The sequence below is a fragment of the Echinops telfairi genome, unplaced genomic scaffold, assembly GCF_000313985.2.
Source record: "Echinops telfairi isolate 266 unplaced genomic scaffold, ASM31398v2 ScPeMD7_7468;HRSCAF=8506_0, whole genome shotgun sequence".
Classification (NCBI taxonomy): Eukaryota; Metazoa; Chordata; class Mammalia; order Afrosoricida; family Tenrecidae; genus Echinops; species Echinops telfairi.
Window position 1 is genome coordinate 13,208,534 of NW_022111369.1, and position 9,971 is coordinate 13,218,504.

At 39.3% G+C, this 9,971-nt stretch overlaps 1 non-coding gene across 1 annotated transcript; it reads right to left on the reverse strand.

Moving 5' to 3' along the window:
- Nucleotides 1-1,272: 1,272 nt before the first annotated feature.
- On the reverse strand, nucleotides 1,273-1,434 carry LOC115873356. The gene has a single exon (XR_004048363.1). It is a non-coding gene; the product is annotated as a U1 spliceosomal RNA (small nuclear RNA).
- Nucleotides 1,435-9,971: the final 8,537 nt, after the last annotated feature.

Consider the following 9,971-nt stretch of genomic DNA (forward strand, 5'->3'; position numbering starts at 1 on the left):
CCAAAATGGCCCAGCAAAGTATGCTAAATTTACTTATGCCAAGTTGAAGATTGACTGCCAACTTTCTCTTGAAGATACAACCTGGAAGTTAGAAATAAAACTTCTCATTTTTGCTTACTCTTCATTATCCTGAACCCAAGTACATAGGCCAACCTAGCAGCTCAATAGTGTTCTCTCTCTCCCTTCCTCTTTCCCCACCTCCCTTGGCAACAGTCTAAATCAAGAACACTATTTATTCAGCTGCCAAATAGGCAGTTGCCAGCCATAATTGTAAAGAGTGCATACAGTATCCTACCTCTCACCTACTGACCACAGATATGGAGCGGATGTTCTACTACCCCTTCCCTATACCAGCTTCAAGCTGGACATTTCCATGACACCCTTACCTTCTGACTATTACTTCCTCTCTGGCTGTTACTACTAATCCCTGCAAAGATAACTGACAAATTTACTTTTATTTTGCAGTTAAATATTCAATCAGAAGAGCAAATAGTGGTCTTTACCATTCAACTAGAACAGGGTACCTAAATTGTACAGGTAGAACATCAATCTTTCACTTCATAAACTCATATTAGAAGAAATCAATATTGATGTTAATATGGTGTTGATGTGGTAATTGAATACACTTTCCTTCATTAAAATGAAAAAAGTACTGTCATTACTTTGTATAAGCAATTCGCTAGGTGCTAAAAGTCTCACAATGATATATGAAGATGTATTTACAGCTCTTAAGGAGTTTATAATAATGGATAATGAGGATTGGGAGTCAGATTACAAATTTAAAAAATTGACATAATCAAGTCAGAAGGCTGAAAAAAGAGGGTACCGTTATAAATGTGTCATGATGGTAAAAAGATTAGATAAATCAAAGTTTGCATTTGGTTATTTACAAATATTGTATGTTGGGTCACTGAGTTATAGTCAATGAATCTGGCACCTAACACACACACAAAAGCTGAAAAATAAGCTCATATACAACTAATTTGATTTAGAATAGAGGTCACATTTTTGCAACATATTATAATAATATAATAACAGTAATAACCATGATTTCTTCTATGATTACTATGGTTCTGGATTTTATATGCCTGTTGTTACAGTCCCATTTAGGAAGGCATTCTCTAATGTGCTGATGGACAGGAGTGTGGTAGAATTGAGACTTGACCTTGGTGTAGGTTGTGGGCTGAGGCTTCAGTGGGGGCACTTTAAGATCCCACTGTAGTACACAGGTGAACCAAGCCAGACCCTTTGTTTCTTTCTTTTTTTTTTTTCCAGGGGAGCGTGAACGCAGTCCCCCACTACCACAAATTATGCAGTCGAGTTTCCCACATTTGGGGAAATCGCAGGGGTCAGCACATCCGGAGTGCAGTGGATAAGCCTAGCCCTGGGAAAACCACCTTCGTGATCATGGTATCTCCCCTGCCAGGTAAGTATCACCCTTTGTTTCTTTGAGAGCATCTTTCCATTTACCTTAATAGGAGTTGTTCCGTAAGACACCATCTTTCATGGAGCTTAAATTCTAGTTCTAGTACACATGGACTCACCTGGAAAAGTAGATCTCTATTTCGATTGAATTTCGTAGAAGTACAGAAGACCTGTGCTTCTTTTGACCATTTTTGGCTTGTGGGTCTGGACCCTGCATTTGGCTTACCTCTGTATTTTGGACTCAACCACACCCACTACTATGTGAGGCATATCCTCAAAGTGTCATGGGTTTTTATGGGAGGTTACAGTGAATCACAGAAACAAGGGACAGGCATGCAGGACTACACTCAATTGAGGAGTGGGAGGAAATGGAGCAGAGTAGCATCTTGGAAGTGTTGCCCATATGGGACATCTTCTATCCCCAACTCCCTGGGACTAGTTTGGTATTAATTCTTAAAAAAGGGTTGATTACCATAGTCACTCTGAGTCGGAATCAACTCAATGGCCCCTACAAACATGTTGTTGTTCTTGTTGTTGTTGTTGTTGTTGTTCTTGTTAGAGGTCATTGATTCAGTTCCAACCCATAGTGACCCTATGCACAACAAAATGAAACACTGCCTTGTCTTGCTCCATTCTCACAAATTTTCCTATACTTGAATCCAATGCTGCAGCCAAGGGGTCGGTCCTTCTCTTTGACGGCCTTCTTCCCTTTTCGTTGCCCCTCCGCTTTACTGAACGTGAAATCCTTCTCTAAGGAATGATGTCTCCTGACAACATCTCCAAAGAATGCAACAACACAGGAGTCTGTAAAGGATGAAATAACTTCGTGAATGGGTTGGAGAGTTTAAGATAGAGATGAAGGAGCATATGCTTATGCATAAATATTGGACATATTTAATAATTTGACACATTTAATAATTTAATAATTTGACATATTTAATAATTTGAGCAACAATGAGTAAATTAATTTGACTGTCTCAGAAGAAATAGTGGGAGTAGATAAGATTAAATTTCCAGCTCAAAGTACATGGAGAAAAAATAAGGCATTCTAAGGAATCTTGGTGGCCATGCCAGGTCATTATGAATGAGAATACTTGAGATGGCAGTTTTATGGTTTTTTGTTTGTTTTTTTTTTAACAAATGTCAAAGGCAATTAGGGGAAAAATTTTGTTTCTCCATAAAACTTAGGTTGGACAACGTTATTTATTTTTAAAGAATAATCATACATTAATTTTGGACCCACGGGAATGAAAATTGAGACTTTAAATTGTGAAATTCAAAAGAAAACTATGAAGGTCCAAGCTTTTTGTCAAATAGGCTGGGCCAGGAGCCCCAGCAGTTTCGCAATGTTGGGATTTTTAGGTGCCATTCAGTCAGTTCCTACTAATGAAGTCACTCCATCCTGCACTATGTTCAAAAGTGTTCTGCCTGAGCCCAGTGTTGCAGCCGTTATGTCAACCCACCTTGTTGCAAACCTTCCGCTTTTTCCAGTGCCTTGTCTCTCCTAATAACAGGTCAAAATACTTGAGACCAAATCTCACTATCCTTAATTCTAAAAAGAATTCTGACTGTACTTCATTTATGACAGATTTGCTAGTTCTTTTGGCAGTCTATGGTATTTTGAATATTCTTCTACACCATGACAATCAAAATGCATTGATCCTTCTTCTGTCCCTTATCTCCAACTTTTTTATGCCGAACTTTCACATGGGGTTGTTGTTGTTGTCATTGTTGTTGTTAGGTGCCATTGAGTTGGCGCTGACCAATGATGATCCTATGCACAACAGAACAAAATATTACACAGGCCTGCTCCATCCCACAGTTGTTCCTTTGCCTGAGCCTATTGATGCAGCCACTATGTCAACTCATCTCATTGAGCCTCTTCCTCTTTTTCCACACCCCTTTACTTTTCTAAACATGATGTCCTTCTCGAGGAACTGGTCTCTCAACAAAATGTCCAAAGTTTGTCAGACAAGGTATTGCCATCCTTGCCTCTAAGGAGCACTCTGGCTTTACTTCATCCAAGAGAAATCAGCTTGTCCTTTTAGCAGTCCATAGTACTTTCAATATTCTTCTCCAGTAGCACAATTCAAATGCATAATTTTTTTTCTATGCTCTTCCTTTTCAATGTCCAAATTTCAAATGTATGTGATGAAATGGAGAAAAGCATGGTTTGGGCCAAGTGCACGTTGGCCTTCAAAGTAACATCCTTGCTCTTCAGTACTCTAAGGAGGACATGTGTAGCAGATTTACCTAATGCAATAAGATTTTTTGATTTCTTAACTGTTGCTTCCATAAACAGATCCACTGATTGTGGATCCAAATAAGACAAAGTCATTGACAACATCAAGCTTTTCTCCATTTATCATGATGTTACCTATTAGCCCAGTTGTGAGGAGTTTGGTCTTCTTTATATCTCCATACTGAAGGCTACCATCCTTGATCTTCATCAGCACGCACTTCAATTCCTCTTCACTTTCAGCAAGCAGGACTGTGTAATCTGCATTTTTTATGTTGTTAATAATACTTCCTACAAATCCTGATGCAGCACTTTTCTTCCTATAATCCAGTTTCTCTGATGATTTTCTCAGCATATAGATTGAACGAGTATGGTGAGAAGATACAACCATGAAACACTTAACCTTCCTGATTTTTAAACCATGCAGTATTCCCTTGTTCTGTTCCTATGCCTGCCTCTTGATCCATATACAAGTTCTGCATGAGCACAATGAAGAGTTCTGGAATTCTCATTCTTCTAAAGCATATTCACAATTTTATTATATTCCACACAGTTGAATGTCTTTGTATAGCCAATGAAGCACAAGTAAACATCTTTCTGTTATTCTCAGCTTTAGAGTCATGCTCTATCTGACATTAGCAATCCTATTCTTTCTTCCAAGTCCTTTTCAGAATTTGATGTGCACTTCTGTCAGTTCCCTGTCACCTGAAACTGTTGTTGGATGACCTTAAGCAAAATTTTATTTGGGTGTGAGATCAATAGCATTCTATAGTTTGAGCATTCTGTTGGGTCACCTTTCTTAAGAAGGGGCACAAGTGGAGGTCTCTTCCAATTAGCCAGCTATCGAGTTATCTTCCAAATTTCCTGGCGTAGAAGGGTGAGTGCTTCCAGTGCTTCTTCAGCTCTCTGAACCATTTCAATGGGTCTTCTCTCAATTCCTGTAGCCTTCTGTATGGCTAATGCATTCAGTGCACTTTGAACTTCTTCCTTCAACACCACTGGTTCTTGCTCATATGCTACCTCCTGAAGATGTGGAATGTTGACTAGTGTATTCTTTCCATCTTCTTTTGATGTTTCCTGCCTCATTCAATAATTTGCTTTTCAGAATCTTTCAGAATTGAAATTTGGGGCTTGAATTATTTTTTCTTGAGTTATTTCAATTTCTGATATGCTGACCGTGTTCTTTCCTTTTGATTTTCTTAATCTAGGTCCTTGCACATTTCCATATCATAGTTGACTTTGTTCTCTGGAGCTGCCCTTTGAAATTTTCTATTCAGCTCCTTACTTCATCCTTTTTTCCCCAGTCGCTTTACCTACTCTAATATTACGAGCAAGTTTCAGAGTCTCTTCTGATATCCACTTTGATCATTTTTTCTTGCCTGTGTTTTAAATGACCTTTTGCTTTCTTCATGAATAATGGTCTTGATGTCCTTCCACAGCTCATCAGATCTTTTATCGTTAGTGTTCAATGCATCAGATGTGTTCTTGAGATATTCTTCAAATTCAGTGGGATAGATTCAAGGTTGTATTTTGGCACCTGTGAATATATTTTAATATTCTTCAATTTTTATCCCACACTTACATATGAGGAATTGATGTTCTATTCCACAGAATAGAACCCCATCTGGTTTTAGCTGCTGATATTGAGATTCTCGATTGTGTCTTCCCTAGTATCTTCACATGATAATAAAACCCCATCTGGTTTTAGCTGCTGATATTGAGATTCTCGATTGTGTCTTCCCTAGTATCTTCACATGATTATGAAGTGATTGAAAATACCAGGACTTGAGTCAGGGGCACCTTATTCTTAAAGCAAATGTCTTGCTTTTTAACACTTTAAAGAGGTCTTGTGCAGAAAATTTACCCAGCACAATGAGTCATTTGACTTTTTCCAAGAGAATTGATTGTGGAGTGAAACAAGAAAAAATCCTGGCAACTTCAATCTTTCTTCTATTTTTCATGATGTTACCTAATGGCCCAGTTGTGAGAATTGTGGCTTTCTTACATTGAGTTGTAATACATACTGAATGTCACAAGCCTTGATCTTCATCAGCAAGTGTGTCAAGTCCACCTCATTTTCAGCAAGCAAGGTTATGTTATTTTCATACCACAAGGTTTTAATCAACCTTCCTACAATCCTGATGATACATTCTTCTTCATATAATCCAGCTTTATTGGTGATTTGCTCTGTATTCAGATTGAATAAGTATAGTGAGAGGATACAAACAGAGGATACACTTTCTCAATTTTCATTTGCAGTATTCCTTTGTTCTGTTTGCACAACTGCCTCTTGATCCATTTACAGCTTTTGTACAAGCACAAGTTAGTGTTTTTCTCAAGGCTATCCATAGTTAATTATGGTCTACACAGCCAAATTCCTTGTCATAGTCAATAAAACACAAATAAACACTTTTGTCCCATTCTCCGCTTTCAGCCAAGATCCATCTGACATCAGCAATGAAATCCCTTATTCCAAGTCCTTTTCTGAATCTGGCCTGAATCTCTGCCAGCTCGCTGTCAATGTACTGATGCAAGTGTTGGATGATCTTCAGCAAAAATTTACTTGCATGTGACAATAATGATATTATTCTGTAATTTGAGCTTGTTCTCAGCTCACCATTCTTTGGAATAGGTACAAATATAGTTCTCTTTCCATCAATTGGCCAATTAGCTACTTTCATAATTTTTTGGCATAGATGAGTGTGTACTTCTAGTAATTCATCAGCTTGTTAGCACATTTTTATATTAATCATTTTATTGGATGGCTCTTACAGATTTTATAACAATCAATAATTCAGTTGTATTAAGCACACTTATACATATGCTGCATCATCATTTCAAAACATTTTCTTTCTAATTGAGCCCTTGGTATCAACTCCTCTTTTTCCCCCTTCCTCCCACACCCTCCCACCTTTGTGAATCCTTGATCAATTATTTATTATTTTTGGTGTTTTCTTATCTTACACCATCCACTGTCTCCCTTCACCCACATTTCTGCTATTCATTTTCCTGATGGTGGAGGGGTGGTGGTGGTGGGGTTATATTTCCAACCTTGTGATCAGTTCCCTCTTTCTCTCCCTCCTCCTCCCTTCATCGTATTACTATTCCCATTACTGTTCCTGAGGGGTTGGATTTGTAATGTAGAACTGGGTCATTATAGTTCAGGGTCAGTGGGGGGAAGCAATCAGGAACTAGAGGGATGTTGTGTGTTCCGTGGGTGCTATACTTCACCCTGATTGAATCGTTCCTTCCTTGTATCCCTTCTGTTGGGGAATGTCCAATTGTCTACAGATGGGCTTTGCGTCTCCACTCAGACCACCCCCCCCATTCACATCAATATAATTGTTTGTTTGGGATCTTTTGATACCTGATACCTAATACCTGATCCCGTTGACACCTCATGATCATACAGGCTGGATTGCTTCTTCCATGTGGGCTTTATTGATTCCCTGCTAGATGGCTGCTTGTTTAACTTCAAGCCTTTAGGACCCCAGGTGCTATATCTTTTCATAGTCAGCACCTTCAACTTTCTTCATCACATTTGCCGATGCATCCATTTTGTCTTCAGCAGTTGTGTAGGGAAGGTGAGTGTTAAAAAGAGTACCAGATTATTAGAACAAAGTGATCTTGTGTTTAGGGAGGCTTTGTTTAGGGAGGTTGAGTAGAGGCCTGCAGTCCATCTGCTATCTTAGTACTTAACATATAAACATATGTACACTGACTTATATCCCTATCATTATAAATTAATATATTTACATATATACATGCCTATAGCTATACCTCTATAAATAGCTTTTGCCTACTAGTTCTTTCCACTATTTCCTTTCACCTTCCTCCTGTCCCACTATCATGCTCATCTTCCATTCAGCTCTCAGTAATTCCAGTAGAATACATTGCACTTGATCAAACCCCACCAGGCATTCTATGGCCTCATTGCCATCAATTTTAGTTCTCTTGTTGTTCCCTTGTCCCTGAGTCTGTTGGTTCCCCACTCCTCCTCCTCTCCCATGACCCCCTGGAACTGCCAGTCCCGTTGTTTTTTCCTCGAGATTATTTATCTTGCCTATCTCATATAGATAGACATAGAGCGGAAAAGAAAAAAAAGAAAAAGAAGCAGCAAAACAAAACAACAAAGAAAACAGCCTATAAATAGTTCCAGGTCTGTCAGCTGACCCTTATGAATTTTTTTCCAGTCAGGTCTGATGAGGTGCCAAGCCTTGACTAAAGAGCCAGAAGTCTATTTTCAGGGTTCCTCGGGGACTTTTTTACTTTGCTCCCCTTGCTGCCCTGTTGCACGCCATGGTTTGCCCTGTTGTGTGTGGGACAGACCAGGTACACTTTCTGCAGTGTCTCCAATGCTGTCCCCTGTAGCATCATGGATCAGTGAGGGGATTTTGTGTCTCATGGTGGGGTCGGCCCTACAATCCTCTCTGTGTTGTTTAGTTCTCCACTGTGTGTACATACCAGAGTTTTTTAATCCATTTGTCAGTTGATGGAAATTTAGATTGTTTCCAATTCTTTGTGATTGTGAACTGTGCTGCAATGAACATTGGAGCACAGATGTCTGGTTTTGGTCTGTTTCTTACTTCTTCTGGATGTATGCCCAGTAGGGAGATTGCTGCATCATATGGTAGAACGATTTCCATTTGTTTCATGTATTGCCAGATTGGTTTCTATGGTGGCTGCACATACCTACAAAACCACCAGCAGTGGATGAGCGTTCCTATCTCACCACACCCCTTCCAGCAGATTTTTTGAATTGAGCTATCTTTGAGGGTGTTAGGTACTATCTCAGTAGTTTTAATTTGCATTTCCCTTATGGCTAATGATGGGAACATTTTCTCATATGTTTATTGGCTATTCAGATCTTCATCCTTGTGAAACTTCTGTTTGTCTTTAGCCCACCTCCTCAGTGGGCTATTTTTTTTTCTTGTTGTAGGCTAGCAGAGCATTGTAGATTTTGGTAATAAACATTTTGTCTGATGTGTCATTGCTAAAGATGTTTTTCAGTCTGTTGGCTCTCTTACTCTCTTGGTGAATTGTTTTGATGTACACAGGTGTTTTATCTTCAGTATATCCCAATTGCCAATTTGTGCTTCCTCTGTGTTTGTGTCCATCCCTATTTCTGATGGCCTATGTATTCCCTGAGCCAAAGCTCTTAGGTTTGTCTCAATTCCCTCATTGATGGCCCTAAGAGATTGGGGTTTTACCTCAAGGTCTGTGATCCACCTCAATTTTTTTCTTGTTCATGGAGTAAGGTAAGTGTATTGCTTTATTTCCCTGCAACTAGATATCCATTTTTCCCAGCACCACTTGTTGAAAGTGTCTGCTTCTCCTTTAATATTTTTCAAAACTTTATAGAAGATCAATTGTCTTTAGGCTGATGTTTGTATTTCTGGATTTTCTGTTCTCTTCCATTGGTATGAGTATCTGTCGTTATTCCAGTACCATGCTGTTTGATCACTGTGTCTATATAATAGGTGTTATAGTCAGGTAAAGCAAGCCCCCTTACCTTGTCCTTCTTCTTGAGAAATCCTTTACTAATTCTGGCCTTCTTCCCTCTCCATATAGAGATGATAGTCAGTTTTTCTAATTCCTTGAAAAAATATGTTGGCACTTGTATCAGAATAGTATTGTGTTAAGTAGGGTTCTATAGAGAAACAAAACCAGGACACTTATGATTAGATGATAGATAGGTAGATAGATAGATAGATAGATAGATAGATAGATAGATAGGTAGATAGATAGATAGATAGATAGATAGGTAGGTAGATAGATAGATAGATAGATAGATAGACTTATGCAGCATGAAGGAATATAACAGCTAATTAGTCCACACCACAGTACATAGGACTCAGTTCAACTCACTTCCATGGAACAATTAATATACTGGAAGTCCTTCAACTCACAATGGCTCCAGGGTTCAAGGTCAAGGAAACAGACAGCTGAGTCTTCTCTAGGGCAATGCTGGCAGAGGCCACCCACAGGCAGCAAATAGCAGGGTGGGTCACCAACAGTCAGCAGCTCAGGAGCTTAGTGAAGGAGGCCTGTATGGGATATCAAACTCAAGCAATGCAAGATGACAGGATTTGCCAGCCTCAAGCTCAAGCAATGTACACACCAGCGTTATGGCAAAGTAGGTCTCAAAGGAACCTCAAGCTCTAGTAACATGATCCAGGGATTGGCTGTCCCACAGTTAGTGTACCTCACAAGTTGAGTCAGAGAACTAGCTAAAGCAGCCACATGCTGGTCCAATCACCAGAGAGCAAGAGAGAGGGGGGCGGGCCTTGCTGAGCCATTTATCTCT